Genomic DNA, 18,159 nt, shown 5'->3' with positions numbered 1-18,159 from the left:
AGGCAGTCACACTAGCAGTTTAATATATCAGCACATCTGTAAGATTTTCTTTCTTGAGGTAGAACAGAAAACCTCAAACAAAAAGTCAAGGCTATTGACCCACATTAAAATCTAACTTTGGGAAATATTAGCATGAGTCAAATCCACAGCTATGAGAAGAAGTGACAGAACAGGGTTTTAGTTAAAAGAGGAGATAAATAAGTCATTTTAATAAGCACTTAAAGAGAACTCCACTATGAAGATGAAAACTTCTGACAGATATAAAGTAAAATTAGAAAGATAGTAATGCAATTTCTTCAGACTTAGAGTTCACCAGATCAGAAAAATGTGCACTCAAAATCCTTAAACTTTTGAACACAGTATTTTCCCTTTTCGCACTACTATGTTTACTGTGACTTTATCAAACTGGTTGAAATGAACTTATGTCATTTATGCCAAGAAAGCACTTCTATTTCAGAACGATGTACTATAACTGTATGGAGACATACTGTCTATATGTCCATCATCTAAGGCAGAACCAGAGCATATTGCAAGTAGCAACGAACTAGAATTAGTACAAGTTCGTCTAAGTACCGCAACGAGGATAGATGCATAGAGTCAGATATAAACGCCAACAAGTTTGTCTCAGAAAACACTTAAGTAACCAAACTACTATGAGCTTCACAAAGAGACAGAATCTTCTATAAGGATCTGCTGATTTGCTTTTAAAATGCCCTTTTTTTAAAAAAAAGCTGGATTTTTAAAATGCAGCAGCTCCACAGATATCTGAGAACAGATGGATTACATAAAGGAGGTGTGTTTGCTATACAGGAAAGCATATGATGCAAATTTCAGTTGTAAATTGAATATATTGGTGGACCTACCTACCCACTGTGTCCAGTCCTCAATAACTTTCAATTGAAGTCCATAGATGAAAAGATCTATTTTTAGGGATCTCATGCTCTCTCTACTAAATAACCCATCAACGCCTAGTTAAATCATCCAGAAGAATTTACTTAGTCAGGATTGAGTTAAATGATTACTCTGTAACCTTAAATTAAATTACCTTTAAAAAGTCATATAAAAACAATTAAGTGTTTTTAACATGCCCACGTGCATCAGGGGAAAAGCTGTCTGTGTTCTACAAGGAAAAATTAATTCTACTTACCAAATCAAAATTGTGCATTATAATGTAAAAAAAAAAAAAAAAAAAAAAAAAAAAGATTAACAAAGCTGGGATTATCTTATAACTATATTTGAGCTTATTAGAGAAAATACTGAAAATAATTTTGGGGAAGAAGAATCTGAAAGACGAAGTGATTAGTTGTCCCTAAAATTTATGCTGACATCCTTCAAATTAGCTTTCTTCATAAAGCAGGATAGGAAAAAAGCAGCTATGAAACAGGCTTTCCTGGGCTTGATAATACTATCATTAATTGCTTTTTTTCTTTATATTATGAAAAACATCAGCCATGATATTAACATCTTCAAAGGCCTGTTTATAAACAGCTATAGAAGAAAGTTCCAGGAGAGAAGATAATAGAAGAAAACCTTAACTTCTCAAAAAGTAGAATTAATATCCCATTTTCAACTGATTCAGATTTTAGCTCAAGCAGAAAAAATCTGCCCTTGCTGTATCTTCTGTCTAAATAATAACAACAATAAGTCTAAATAATAACAACATACATTCACACTGCCAAAAGACAACATTTCAACTGTGTTCTGTTGCATAAAACTACACCAGTCTTAAGTCTGTTTTGGCTGTTTATCAGCCTCATGTCGATGAGTTAAGAATCTGGTTAAGAATCTCTAAATTTGCTATGCTATGAATAGAACTCTTTAGAGATCTAGCTGTCACAATGACAGGCAATATACCATATGTAAAACAAGGCCAATTACTCCAGGAAAAGGCATGTCCAACCTAACAGCCATCTCATGTTCTATTACTTCATTCTGTCAAGCAGTTCCTGCAGGAGACAAATGCCTCCAGCTTCAGGTACAAACATCATTCTACAGAGGACTGCTGATTTGTCAGTGTAGAAATCTTGTGTGGAGGGAATTTAATTTTGAAACATGACAAGACTTTTGGCAGACCACCTGTTGAGATGTTGAGGCTCCCAGCTCAGTAAACTGTCAGAAAGACGACAACCCAGGGCATTCTGCTTCCTGCATTCCAAATTTCCAGACTCTTTGGGGCCTTTCACAATGTCTGTTCAGTAGCCAAAGAAGAAGGTTTCCAGGGTTTCTAAGCATTAACTAACTGCCACAATAGTAATTAGATAAGAATCTATTTACTTCTGAGACTTCAGAGTAGGCTCTCTGAGTCCAGTGCTGGCAGACTGGACTAAAATGGTTCCCAGGCTTACTGTGTTGTGTTGAGCAGACAACTAATTATCTGAACCATCTCTTATCAAGGTCTAGAAGTGCCAGCTCTCCCTTTCTGAGGTTGAATCTACTTGATAAATTTAACACTCCCAGAGGCATACAGTCCCTTAGCTTTATCGCCTGTGAACAGAAGCTCTTGGCAAAAATGTTTTTCTTTCCCCTTTCACATCATCATGTCTTTCCTCAACAGAGTTAAGAAAATTCCTCCGAGCAATCCATTTTTCAAAACAGAACAGTTTCATATATCCCCTTGCTGAATTTGTTGTTACATTGGAAATCTACAATGCCTCTATGTGATCACACAGTCCACATAATGATATGAGGTTTGAAAATGCTTGCCTCTTTTGAAGGTATCCTTTCTTTCTTTTGATGCTTGTTTAATCTCCAGATGGATAAATTTGCTGAAGGAAGATCCTTAAATCGTCTAAATTCTATTAAGTTCTCAGTCCTAGAAGATTTCCCACTTCCAAAAAGAACCAAAATATAGTTCTTTGGCTTTCAGTTTCTCAGAGATAAATGGGAACATCCACCTAAGATTAAAGCCTGCTCCAACAAAAATGATGTTTTACCTCTAGTGAAACTCTTTCTGTAATAAATACTGTAATGCTCCTTTTGAGTTCAGTTATCTTGATGATATTAACCACAGTCTGGACAGGTACCAGTGTTCCGAGTGACACCTGCAATTGATCAGAAGGAGAACATCTTTATCAACTATGTTACTGAGGCTCTGTATGGATTTTCTGAACTTGCTGACATAACCCACAACTGTGAACAAACTAGAAAATTCAAGCAAGATATAGATGTATGGTTCCAATCAGTTTGTTACTGCTGAAAATCAAAATATATATCTCTGAAAAAAAAACAAAATACAATCATTATTTATAAAATTATGCATTCAGGAGCTCTAATTCACATTTCCACACAATACTCTTCTCTTATTAGTTTTTACATGTTTGGTTACCACATTTGCCTATGTTCATATTGCCTGGTAAGTTCAGTAGAGTAACAGTGCTCAGAATCCCTTGGACAAGAGGCAAAAGGCAATTTTTATCAGGGAGAAGGAAAGAGACATCAAGATAGAAAACAATCTGACAGTGGTATCAAAGACTGACTGACGTTGAGAAGTTCTGTGTAGAACTCTGTAAAGATTTAAAAGTTGTAAAACATCATATTGCAAGAGAAATTAAAGAATGCAGAGCACTGCACAGAGAAGAAAATGTTTGAGATATTAATACCCACTGATGAGTTCTACATACAGTAGACAAGGAAAACCAGATGGAAATCATATTAGAGAGTTCTGTGAAGATGTTAGGTCCAACACATATGGTTTCCCCAAACTTACAGAGTTCATCAACTTAATCAGTTTCCAGTTGTGACCTTAAATTTCTTTTGATGTCATAGGTAATTAAAAATAATTTACTGTAGCATTCCTTTGAAGTAATGTAACACTTTCGTATTATTTACAAGTTCACAGTATTAAAAAACGTCACAAGTTTTGGCATATCAGTAAGGATATACCAATCAGTAAGGATTTTTATATACACTAAAGAATAGTTAGTAGCACCAAGTAACAGCATACACGAAATAGCTATTTCAATTTATAAAAATGTCTTTCAATCACTACTTCTGCTGATGGTTTCATTATGGTGATCACAGTCAATAAATTTCAAGTTCTCTTTTGCTTCCTAAGATTATCTATGCTCTTGAATTATTGCCAAGAAGGACACTTCTAGGTATCTTTGTAAAGAGCTAAATGCATCTGAGGACTGAGAATTAGAGCATAGCAACCATCTTCTTTAGGATGCTTCTTCAAAGATCTTTAGCAGGCAAGGACGGAACTGATTTTCACCACCAGAAGTTTGACTTCTCTAAGATAACATGAAGTAAATTTATAGAATTTGTTTAATTTACTATCACTACCAGCACAGTACTAAAGTCTGTGAGTTGATGCCTTGTCTTCAGAAGACCGTAAGTTTTAGAACTTACATAAAAATTCTGATTACTTGGTCTCTTATTTAAATAAACCTTTAACATTCATCCAATTGAATCTCTGGAGTTAGGACTTTAATATAAAATACATAGGACAAATTATAATTTTGTTTTGAGAAACTAAATGAAAACACACACATATATACATATGTGTTGTAAGGATCAAGGTTCCTGCTTTTTGACTGGTATTATTTAGTTACATTCTAACACAAATGTAACTGTGTAAATTAATTATATTCTGTAGTTTTATTTGTGAAACGTGTAGAAAATAATACAGAAACTCTTAGTTGACAAAATTATTGCTTCTTTACTTCATCCAAATTTTCAAACCAACACTGCAAAACAGATATAAGGAAAAATAGGTAAACAAGAAAAGATAGGGATTGCAGAGACAGTGAAGTAGCTTCTTTGAAGGGAAAATTTTAAACAGTAACAAACTGTTATTCATTACAGTCAGCCAGCCTAGCAACCAGTTAGGTAAATCATGAGCAATATTTTTTGTCAATAAAAGCTACAATTGACTGTGAAGTTGGGTGTGCAACCCATCTCTGAAGATTTAGACCTAAGAATCCTTGTTCTGGAGCTTCCACAGATGATAGGTATAATAAGCTGCCTTACAATTTCAAAAAGTCTTTCAAAACTAGAGAGCTTTGCAAGTTCATATGCACACAAATTTATACATATAAAATGCCCTACTTCTAAAGTTAGTTATTAATCACTTAATCAAATATTACATATAAAATCCAGGTGACTATAATAAAGGCATGAAGAACACAACGTACACAATGTGTAGAGTTCAGACAGTAAGACACTAATGAAAATGAGCAGCAAGAAAAGAACTGTAAGCTACATACTCTTTGTAAAGAATTCTGAGGAGACTCTGGAGCAAGGCAGAGAAAAGAGGTGGGAGCAGTGGTCCTGTAAGTGTCTCAGCTGCCTGAAGCCAATCCTGGAGGCATGATAGAGGATAGCTATTGGAGAACTAAGCAGTGTTGTTGGCACTTGATAGGCCAAAGGGAAATAGTTCCAAACTATAAGAGGGGAGATTTAGGTTGGATATAAAGAAAAAGTCTTCTACAATTAGGGTGGTGAGGCACTGGAACAGGTTGGCCAGTGAGGTGATGGCTGCCTCGTCCCTGGAATCATTCAAGTCCAGTCTGGAAGGGGCATTGAGCAATCTGATCTAGCTATAGGCATCTCTATCCATAGAAGAGCAGTTGAACAAGATAGCCTTTAAGCATCGCTTCCAATTCAAACAGTTCTATGATTTGATATTTAGTTTGTGAGCTGGATGTTCTTCAAAATAAAAGAGGCAAAGCAGATAAAGAGGAAGTAGACTTCAGAATTTGTTTCAAATTCAGGAGATTTTTGTTTCTATCTTGAAAAAAAATATCTTGATTTCTTATTTAGAACAATGATCGTAAAACACGTTTTCTTTTTTTTCCTGCTGAGAATGAGGGAGGAGTTACTGTATTGTTTTTGTTTTAACACTGTAATGCAGAAGCACCAGAACTTCTGCAAAATGTTTACTGATCCCAAAAAGAGTATGTGGAGGAAAATTAACATTAATCATTTTAATAGAGAGGTACCCACTTCGTAAGGGTGGCTGGCAGATAGAGTGTCAATCCTGTGTTTCCACCAGCAGACGCTGCTGGCAGCAGACTGGCAAGAGGTCCAACAACACCCCCCGGCATCATAGCCATAGACAGCAGCAGGAGACGGTGAAGCACAGCATATCAGAGTAAGTAAGGTCATCCACAGAAAGCAAGATACAGAACAGTTTCTCACAAACAAGTTTCTTCTATCTACATGCAGAAGTTAGAAGTAGTCTACCTGTGTTTCCTAGATAATAAGAGTCCTTTTTCATGGGTTGATTATCTGTTCAGCCATCTGTATTTTCCCCACACAAATGTTTATTTCAATCAGATTTTTAAATAAGTTTCCTAAAGAACAGAAGGAAACTGCAAAGCTGCAATTATACAAGAAGAGAAAAAAAAAAGTTTAATCTACTTTGAACCTGAAGACTCCTCTTCTCACCCCTCCCTGACAAAACAAAAACAAACAAACCCACTTAAAATTGAGCACTAGCAACTTAAGACTCTACTTTTTAGAAACAGTGGTAACAGCTGTGGTGAGTTTCAAGAGTGCAGTACAGTAGCCATATATGATACCAGTTCAGTTGCTAGTGATGTCTACTCCACACCTGCATATCTAGGTACAAATACCTGCTAAATGCTTCATCTTTCACAAAATGAGGTGAAAATTAGAAGCAGAGTTTCCTTTTTCACTATCAAACCTAAGATCAAAAAGAATTTTACTGTTGCAAAGAGGTACAAAATAGCTTTCCAGAGCTCTTTTCTGATATTCCTGTCTAATATTAGAAAATAATCAGATAAAGATAATCACCAGAACAAAATATTAACTTGCAAGTATTCACATCTATCACACAATAAAGCTATGTAAGCATACACATAGGCTTTTACCTTTTCTCCCTCTAGGTTCTCTGCTTCCTGTTCCCTTTCACTCTGTAAAAAACAGTGGTTCACTGTTGCCTCAAGTAGTAAAATTATTTTTGGAAAGCCCATCATTCCATGTGATTGTTGAGAACCACCCAGGAAAGATTACTGTCTGTTGAGACTTTATAGGGCTTACATTTTCTTTCAACTGTAGGTCATTATCTTGGCAAGTCTTTAAATTCCATTGGCATTATTGCTTTATTAGCCTTCTTTCTACTTATTTTGTCCACCTTCTCAGACTCTGAGCTAACAGTCATTCCTGTATATTATTTTAATGGTGCATTAGTTCTTTCTCTCTGCTCCACATAGCTTTTTTTTTTTTTTTTTAACAGTAAGACATACAACAAAGTAATAATTAAAAAAAAAAAAAAAGTCCAACAGTTAAATAAATTGAGAATTGTCTTTTTTCACACCAGAGTGCTTAAGATACACTGAAAACACGCAAAGATATACATTATACTCAAGAAATGTTAAGTGGTGGTGAATATGTTAAAACACATCAAGCTGCCCAATCATAGGTTGCTATTCTATTCAGTAAATCTTTCTGGTTTTAGCTTTACAGAAGAGGCTCTGCAAGCCAGGTAAATCTAGACATTCAGACACTCAGTGACTATTGACAGTCTTTTTTATCAGCCTACGGATTGAGGCATACAAATTTCCTCAGGCATATGAGTTTCCTGATTAAACACACCTGTAGCACTTTGATATACATTTTCAATTCAAATGTCTGAAGCACAGGAACAAATACCTCCTCAGCTGTAAAGTAATGCCATGTACACTGAATACTGCAGTTTTGCTACTTTGTATCATGACCAAAGGAAAAGAAAATAGTCCAACAGCAAAGGGTTTATGAGCCAGTGCCACATTTTTCCTACCATTTTACAATCCCACAAGTTCCGTTCCATTTGTTATTTCTGGTCAGTTTTTGTAATGGCTTGGTGTGAACTTCTTTCCCCCGAGACTAGTTTTATGATGACCATAATAATCTATCATCTTTTTAGATGACTAATTCACTTATATGACAAAGAGAAATTAGAACTTCCATTTCAGAGTACAGAGCTGAGCTAGTGGCTGCTCTGAAAAACATGACCTAACCAACAACACTACCATCTTATAAAGTACAAGTTGATTCAGATATCCTCTAAACTACTTTGTTCTGCTTGTAAGACATACACAAAGTATTCAGTGTGCCTGAATTCTCAGTTCCACTGATAATTTAGTTATTATAGATAACAACAACTTCGGTATTAGTAGGATTAATCTACATAAATGTAGCTTGGATTATCTCTTACAGAGTAGTATAGAGTAGTAAAGGAGCATTTTTTGTTTGTTTGTTTTCTTTTTGTTGTTGTTGTTTTTCCCCTCAGCTTTCAATTTCTGGAAGATTTAAACCAATCTCTTCAGGGCAAATTTTTGACATGTAGGGTAGTTTTTGTTACCACTGAGGAAGTGGTAAGATAAATTTCATCAGATAACTCCCCCCCATTTCACCCAATTTGAAATAAATATTTGGGTTTTATGGTTCAAAAAGGAAAAAGATGTAAGTATGTTTGGGGTGAATACAAACCGTTAAAAAATTATTAAGCGTTTGTAAATTCAAAAAAAATTAAAAAAAGGAAATTCTTAAATGATTCTGTATTTATGCCTTTCATGTATCAAAATTAGCACTTAATTGACAAAGTAATCATTTCACAAATACTTTAGGGATAAAAAGCAGCACTGTTTTGAACTATGTAGATAAATATATTTAAGTACACTCTTAGAGAAATGATATATTTGGCGAATCTTCACAGTGGAGGAGGGAAAAGGATCGTTTCACCTTAATAAGGAAGAGAGAAGATGCCTTCATGAGCAATTAAAGGTTTTCAGATAGTGTAATAAAAATAATTTCAAATACCTAATTAAGGTTAAATTGAAAGTCAAAGATTATGATTTCTGCATTACTTTAACTGAAAGAAATTTTTGTTCAAATTAGGTATTAATGAAGTTGGAAATGAAAGTAGGGATTACTAAGGAAATAAAAACATTAAATAGATTTAAGGAAAATAAAACCTTCAACTGAAAACTAAAATTAGTTTTAGATCATGTTTTCAAAAAATTAATCCTTTTTAATTTGCTTCAGAGGGCAAATTTTCTGAAAGAAAGAATTATCTCCTGTTTCTTCAAAGTACACTGTTTACTGTGGTAGCTTTTTAATCTGGTGTTGTTAGATTAATGGATATGTTCTTGACAGTAATTAGATACAATTGTTTTCATAAACTGGACTGGACCATATTTTTAAAGTTTCTGCTCCAGGAGCATCTACACATACTATGCATACATTTCCATTCATATGTATTTTAATATCACATCACTTTCCTGAAAAACAGTCACAATTTCCTAAATTTCCCTGAGTTTCAGTCTTTTTAACAGCATCTCTATAATTCTTATTGACTAAAAGTCATTATTGAGCAGCTTGTCCATTTTATTAAAGAAAAAATCCAATAATTATAAATGTCTTATTTTTTTGTTTATCTCTTAAAACAGAATATAAATCTGGAATTATATGTGGAATTATAATATTCCACACTACTCTTTAATTTGATATTTTTAATTCTTTTTCTTTGGGGTAAATGAAAAAGTGCATATTTTATGCTATCCGTAGGCTCAGTTGTTTGCAGATGACCTAAAGGATTTTCAATGTCCTCATCTATAAATGTATTTTGTGTCAATTTTTAAAAACTTCTTTTATGAACTCCTTTCAACTTCCTTAGAGTTTGTGTTTATTCATTTTGTTCTTACATTCCTTCCTATATCAGAATGAAGGGTTGGCTGTGGCCCTTGTGTATGGATATCACAATGGCCTACAGAAATAACAACTCACCTCACTGTCTTTTCTCCCTGGACCTACAAGAACAGAGAGTTCTGAGTCAGCCACAAACTTCTCAGCTCAAGTATTGTTGGCATCTCTTCCGCAGGTCCATCCAACACAAGTCAGCTTTCCAGCCAGTTGGCTTCTATCAAAAGGGACTTTGGGGGACTGAGGTGTTTAGTAGACAGGGTAGGAGTACAGATGGTGTATTCCTCTATCCCTTCGCTACCAGCAAGGGACACTGAGAGGATCAGGAAAACCCACCTGATAAATACACAGCTAAGAGGCGGGTGCTACCAGAGGATGGGGGATGACCTGCTGGAGAGGAGCTCTGCGGAAAGGGACCTGGGTGTCCTGGTGGATGACAGGTTGGCCATGAGCCAGCAGTGTGCCCTTGTAGCCAAAAAGGCCAATGGCTTACTAGGGTGCATTAAAAAGAGCGTGTCCAGCAGGTCGAGGGAGGTGATCCTCCTCCTCTACTCTGCCCTGGTGAGGCCTCATCTGGAGTACTGCGTCCAGTTCTGGGCTCCCCAGTACAAAAAAGACAGGGATCTCTTGGAAAGAGTCCAGCGGAGGGCCACGAAGATGGTGAAGGGCCTGGAGCATCTCTCCTATGAGGAAAGGCTGAGTGACCTGGGTCTGTTCAGCCTTGGGAAGAGAAGACTGAGAGGGGACCTGATCCAGGTCTATAAATATCTAAGGTGTGGGGGGCAGAATGGCGAGGCCAGACTGTTTTCAGTGGTGAGTGGAGACAGGACAAGGGGAAACGGCCGGAAACTGCAGCATAGGAAGTTCCGCACAAACATGCGCAAGAACTTCTTTACAGTGAGGTGACGGAGCGCTGGAACAGGCTGCCCAGGGAGGTGGTGGAGTCTCCTTCTCTGGAGATGTTCAAGACCTGCCTGGATGCCTACCTGTGCGACCTGCTGTAGGGAACCTGCTTTGGCAGGGGGGTTGGACTCGATGATCTCTGGAGGTCCCTTCCAACACCTACAATTCTGTGATTCTGTGATTCTGTGATTCTGTGAATTTCAGCTTTTCTGACCAAAGGACTGTCCATTCTGTACCTGTCCAGATGACTATTAATGGGGTCCACCTGGTTCAAACGACAAAAAAATGATAGCCCAGGAGCTGTCTTGGCTTGTTCACAGGGCTTTAAAGTAGGTATACAGGGGAAAAAAGGAGATAGCAAGCCTGCCTACAACAAGGTGTGGGACACCTAAGTTAAAAGGACACGGTGTTAGCACGGGCCCTCAGCATTCTTCATGTTATGATGACAATGAAGGCAACAGGGAGACTAAAGGCAAATACTTCAAAGGAATTAAGTAGTTACCCCCTAAAGCAGTGACAAAACCAGTTGCTCAGCTGAAGTGGTTCTATACCAACGCATGTAGCTTAAGAAACAAACAGGAGGAGCTGGAAGCCACTGCATTGCTGGAAAACTACAATGTAGCTGCTGTCACCTAAGCCTGGTGGGATAATTCCCATGACTGGACTGCAATATCAGTGACTACAAGATGTTCTGAAAAGAACTAGTCAATGAAGGAGGGAAGGGGATATTGCTTTCTGCATCAAGAAAGGAAAAGAATATGAAGAGCTGTCTCTGAAGAAATGGAAAGCCCATGGGTGAGAGTTACAGACCAAGACAAGAAAGGGAGCTTTGTGGCTGGTGTCTTCTAAAGGCCACCTGATCAACTGAGCCTGTTGATGAAGACTTCTTCCTTAAGCCAAAGAACTTAACCACGCTGGCATCTGCTGGAAAAATAACACAGTGAGCTGCAGGCAATTCAGGAGGCTCCCCGCACGTATCTAGGGTGACTTCTTGAGTCAAGCAACAGACAGACCTAATAGGGGGGAATGCAATGGTGGACCTGTTTTTCACCAATGTAAGTGAACTGATTAGTGACATCAGGATTGAAGGCTGTTTGGGCTGGATTGATGATGGAGTGATGATGGTGGAGTTCAAACTCTTGAGGGAGACTGGACAGCCAAAAAGTAAAATCAGGAAGCTTAGTTTTAGGAAAGTAAAATTCCAGCTCAGGGAGTTAGCCAACAAAACAAAAGAAGGGAATAAAAGGAGCAATGGCCCACCTCCTGTAAGAAATTGTGACTACATGAGGAATGTGAACATTCACAAGCCTATGGGTCCCAAGGGGGTGCATCCCAGAGTCCTGAGGGAATGGCCTGATGTAGTAGCCAAGTCCTTCTTGATGACATTTGAAAAGTCATGGCAGTCAGATGAAGTGGCTGGTGACTGGAAAAAAGGCAAACTCATGCTCATTTGTAAGAAGGGTAAAAAGGATGACCTTAGGAACTACTGTCTTGTTAGCCTCACTTCTGTGCCAAAGAAGATCATTCTTCTGGAAGCCATGCTAAGGCACGTGGAAGACAGGGAGGTAATACGAGAGAACCAGCAAGACTTCACAAACTGCAGGTCCTACCTGACCAACATGTTTTTTGATGGCATAACTGCATCAGTGGACATTGATGTCATCTTCCTGGACATCTTCAGTAAGGCCTTTGACATGGTACTCCACAACGGGTACCTTCACTACTAGAACAAGCTGGGGGATGTGAGGATGAAGTACAGCGCTGCCTGCAAGGACCTGGAGGTAGTAGCAGATGGGAAGCTGGGCATGAAGGGCACAGCAGTGTGCCCTTCCAGCACAGAAAGCCAAAGTCTGCATCAAAAGATGGGTAACCTGCATATTGAGGGAGGCGATCCTGTTCCACTGCTCTGCGTTGGTGGGACCTCACCTGGAGAACTGTGCCCAGACATGGAGTGTTCTCAGTTCAGGACAGATGTGGACCTGTTGGACAGTGTCCAGAGGAGGGCCACAAAAATGATGCAAGACAAGGAACACTTCCCGCTATGAGGTCAGACTGAGAGAGCTGGGTCTGTTCAGCTTGTAGAAGAGAAGGTTCTGGGGAGATCTGATAATGGCACTTCAGTATCTAAAGATGGGGCTATAAGAAGAAAGTGGACAGGTGAATTATGAAGTCTTTTTCCAAAAGTTCTTTTAACATTGATTTTGGAAGGTCTTAGCTGAATAATTGTGCTATGTTCAGAGCAAGGTGACAGGAAAAAAAAAAAAGGAAGAAAAGGAGAGCAGAAACTACAGCAGAATTAAATCAGATACAGAATCAAACTATGTTGAGGAAAATGAAATCAATCACCAACAGATATGAAGAAAATCATTATTACAAGTATATTTTAAGTCCTCTACAATATAGCGCCTTAACTAATTCCTTCAAAATATGTGGACTGAAAACAAGTGAAGTCATAATGGTGTCTTGGAAATAAACTCTTGTTGATTACTCTGAAGAAGAATCAGATTGTTGAGATACTCAGATTTTTTTCCCCTAACTGCTGCCTGTCAGGGGAGAAAGATTAAAATGGTCAGGTGCTAAGATTGCTCAGCTTATTTCTCTGAACATAGTGGGACAAATTGGAATTAGAATACAATGTTTGTAGTTCCATCTGGGATTTACTCTTTTGGGAAAGATCATGAATAGTCACCATTCAATTAATTCAGTGTTTTATGGTATATACCATAGAAACTCGGAGACACCTTTGCTTTCCGATAGTGAATTCAGAGAAACTCAAATGTAGCCTGCTTATCAAAAAGCTGGTTGCTTGCAAAAGAACCAATTTTCCTATAAAGATACCCAATTCCATTCTTTAAAATTACATTAAAAATTCATTTGACCACAAGTTGAATATCTCTGGTCTTTAAAGTTAGCATTCATGTACAGAAAACTGCAAGCTAGCATACTTTGCTAACATAACTTTAACATAATTTTGCTTTGGAGACAAGAAAAGATCTGTCAACAAAATCCACGAGTATATGAAGTTCCTTATCCTCTATCTCTTCTCCCCATAGAGTTTTTGTGGGTGCATCTATTCATCTCTGTGTATTTGTAGAACACTCATATAGCACAGCAATGTACTAACCTATTTTTGCAAGTCAGAAATTACACCCTTCCTTAATGTCATTATTCCTGCTTAATTTTCACCTTAACACAAATGGAAGGTCATAATTCAACTTATTATTCCAAGTGTTCCTTGCTGGGGAAAAAAAAAAAAAAAAAATCATTTCTTGAGAAAAGGCTTGCCTTTGAAACTCATTATTCTTTGTTAATCTAAATATGGAGAAAATTTCAGCGGTGATTTCACAGTGATATGGAGCTCAGCTCCACTACGCTACTTTCTCACTCCTCTTCCTCAGCTGGTTAAGGGGAGAATGTATGCTGAAAAAGGCTCAGGGTTGAGATAAGGGCAGGGAGATCTGTCACCAGTTACCATCAACACTCAGCATAAGGGAGGTTTCTGTAATTATTGCCTGTTGATAAGAGATTAGGACAGTAAGAACTAAAAAATTTCTACTCCCCATTCACTTTCTTTTACCTCTTCCTCCTGAGCAGCGCAAGGCAATGGGACGAGGAGGCAGGAATGGGGGCTTCAGTCAGTCCATAACGCTCCGTTTCTCTCCCAGCCTCCCGCGGCTCCCTCCCACGGCTGCCGCGCACCCCCGATCGGTGCCCGCGGGTTTCCCACAGGCCGCAGCTCTCCCGGCACCGCTCCGCCCCGGCTCCGCAGCGCAGGGCCCAACTTCCGCGGGTGGCGGGGCGCTGCTGGAGGCCGCTGCTGGACACCGGGCTGCTGGGCGCTGTTACCTAAAAGCACTGATGTAAAACATCATTTTAGGAGCAGTTTTTATACAACAAGCACATGTTAGCAGACAACAAGCTTGCATCCTTCCGGGCATTTAGAATGTTACTGTTCTGAAACAATATATTAAGCCAATAGCATCCAGACAAACAGAGAACAATGAATAGGAAATGTAATGAATGCTCACAACCACGAAAGCTGAAGTCTAAACGGTACAAATCATGAACTTTTGTAAAAGTGTGAAAACACATCAAATTTAAAGCAATTTTCTAAAATCCAAATGGAACAAAAAATTTTTAACAAATAGTGCTTAGTAATTTTCTGCAGAAGATTATAGTATGCTGAATTACTTTTAAGTAAGAGAATGAGCATTATGGAAGTAGTAGTTTTCACGATATTTAAATGACTATATCACAATAGGACAAAAAAAAAAAACTTATAAAAATTTTGCAACATCATTGTATACTTCTGAAAACAGGAAAAGAAAGTGTAATTTTATAAACCATCTGCAGACTGATATTGCAATTATTTTTCTTGAATGCTCTTTCCTTTCAAATGCCACAGTTGGTTTCCTCTGTTGATGCAGTGGGCTAAGAATTTATGAAATTCATGTCAAGGCTGAAACAAAATTCAGTGCTTTGCCCAAGAGCATATCACCAAAAATGCCATCACAGTTGACGATTAGAACAAGAGTCTGCCTGAAGGACAAGTATAATACTGGAGCTGACATATTCTAATAATGAAGAAAAAGTTCTTTAGACTGCCTTAAAATGATAATGTCACTTTAAAAACCCAATGCAAACTGGAAGAATGAGATCCAAAGTAATTTTGTCTGTGTTTGATATTGGAAAGTTTCAGAAGTGTCATTGCCCAGAAGGCTGATGAGCACTATCATCTCTTTCTGAAGCCTTGAGGAAAGATAAGTGGAGATTCAGTCCTTGAAATACTGCTGCCACACTGTAGGCATAGAGATAATTTTAAACCTGACTTCTACAGGTGAATGTTTGTCAGTACTTTCCTGATCTAAGATAATTATATGTAAAGTTACTATTTAATAAACATTAGCAATAAATCTCTTTGTCTCTTCCATTTTTAAAACAGTATTCTCCAAGATATCAAGACTAGGAAAGTACTTAAGGAAATATCACTGAAGTCAGGGATATCTAATATAAAGTAACTTTAACTGTGAGTTACATCTAATGTAGATCCACACTGCAGTAATACCACATTTATTTCCTTAATCTGATATTATAAATATTCTTACTGTGATAAAGTGGGACAGCATCAGTACTGTGTTGCAACTCAGAAAGCTTACATGTATTTTATTGTAATTTTTACTGACAGACAAGGCAATAGTCAGGTCTACAGGCTAGATCTTCTTTCCATAATCTGCAAGTGACTTTGTGTACAAAAGTTCTAAGCAGTGTCATAAACCTACAAATGAATAGTTTAGGAAAGTAGAAAGTAAGATGTCAAGTTCTCTCTGCCCCATACAGTTGAGAGTATAACTTTTTTATTGTTGGGTGTTTTTTGTTTGTTTGGTTGGTTGGTATTTTTGTCTGTTTGTTTGGTTTTGTTTGTTTCCGAGACTGGACATTACATTTAGGTAAAAAGGTAAAGATTTTCTTCACATCTAAGAACTTCTTCACATTTCTAAGAAATGAATAATAGAAACATTTAACTTGAAATATATCTTGAAGTGGTTTCTTAGTTCTTCTCCTCTACTGATGGCTCAGAATGCAATCAGTCGCTGATATGACACTGATTGCATTATTTCAATAATACTTTCTGTTATCCTGATAAGCACAGCTAATTACTTATTGCAGAATAGTGCACCCCTTTGCTCTTTAGCAAGGAATCACTTTACGAAGGCTGTATTTAGTTTCTGTCTTGTCATGGCTCATTTAAACCAGGAAATACAGTCAGAGGAACATGCAATGCACTTTAAAACTTAATTTCTGGAGCATCTCAGCTGCCATCTTCATATAATGTAACAACTTTCAAAAGGAAAAGGAGATGAGTTTTATTTGAAGTCTTGCTCATTTCTCACTTCTGCACTGAATTCTTCAGATTGTGATTGCTGCCACAACTCATCTGCATGTGTGCAAACACTACTTTCTTAAAAATAAGAATAATACAAAATACCATTGATATTTGCACTCCTTCAGCTGTCCAGTAAATCACACATATACAAACTTTTCTTGATCATGCCCCCAGCTCCACAGCTCAGTCTAAGTAACGACTGATTTTGTCTTCTGACTGGAAATAGGTCAATGTTGGAAAAACAGACCATTTTCTACAGATACAACACAAGTGTGATTATTTTAGGAATGTAAGCTCTTCAGTTGCAAGCTGCTTGCTTTGCACAGATGTTATTTTTTTACAACATTCAGACCCTGATCAAAGCCTTTTGGAACTAGTAAAGTGTAACTATTAATAGCAATAATAACAACAATAACATGATAGACAGAAGCAACGTTGACTAGGTATGCCATTAAATGGAAGAAGAAAGTGTATCAAACTAAAGTGATTTTCTTTGCAAATATAGAAGACGAAAAGTATCTGGAAACTCTTGATAAGTGATGAGTTATCATACAGGGTAATTGACAATAGAAACACTAGACTGCACGGAGGTACTAGAATAATTTCATCCTATTTACATTTAGTACTGCATAAGGAATTTGTGCAGTTAACTTTGAATAATGTATGCCATTCTGGTGACCTTACTAGAGAGTAAGGTTCAGTGTAAGAAAAATGAGATTAATATTAAACTATTCAAAGTGCTATCATAAAGATTTTCGGATTTGGAAGAAGGGAAGATTTTCAGGCAGAAAATAAGAATTTGCATATGAACAGAAAAAGGAAACTACGGCTGCAATGGGCAGGAAAGTAAAAACTTCAGCAGACTTATAATGACAGAAAGTAGAACAGATGTTTTGGGACAGGGAAGGTGACAAACAACCCACTTAGTAACAGGTTCACTTTGTTCATAATCTCTATAATTTAACAAGTATTATGTGGCCTTGGAAGGATACAGGGATGAAGTTCAGAAGTGGAGAGATGGGATCAGAAAAGCCAAAATGTAGACGGAAATGAACGAGGGATGTGAAAAATGATGAGAAGGGATTCTGTAGATGTGAGGCTCCTCCAGATGTAATGTCTTCTATCTTATGATTTTGGACCACAATGTCAGAGGCGGATGTTGGTGGTACAGCAGTAGGGGTTGAACCTTCCTGCCAATATTCCATTACATTTTGGTGCTGTGTGACAGATGGCAGCAGGGGGGCAATCTGACAGAATGGTGTCTGACATGGGCGTGCATATGAAACAAAGGTGTGTTTCTGAATTCCTCCATGCAGAAAAAAAATTGTACCCATTGACAGTCATTGACGCTTGCAGAATGTTTATGGAGACCAAACAGTGCATGTGAGCACACTGATATGGGGAGAAAGGGAGGAGGGTGTTTTATCAGTGACAACAGTGGTATGTGAAAAACAAGCCATGTTCCAGATGGCCATACACAGCTGTCACAGCATGAAATGAAAAGCATCTTGATCAACTCATTTGCAAAAATCAGCAGATTACAATCAGGGAACTGTATGTGGAGCTGAATATCAGCTTCACTGCATTGGAAATGATGGTGGCAACACTGGAGTATTACAATGTTTGTGCCAGATGGGTCCCATGAGTGCTCATATGGAAACAGAAAGAACAGCATATGTAAGTTTGTAAGGACTTGTTGAGTCTGTGCAGTGGTGGCATGTGAA

This window comes from Tetrao urogallus, assembly GCF_951394365.1.
Source record: "Tetrao urogallus genome assembly, chromosome: Z".
In the NCBI taxonomy this organism is placed as follows: domain Eukaryota; kingdom Metazoa; phylum Chordata; class Aves; order Galliformes; family Phasianidae; genus Tetrao; species Tetrao urogallus.
This window is presented reverse-complemented; position numbering follows the sequence as displayed.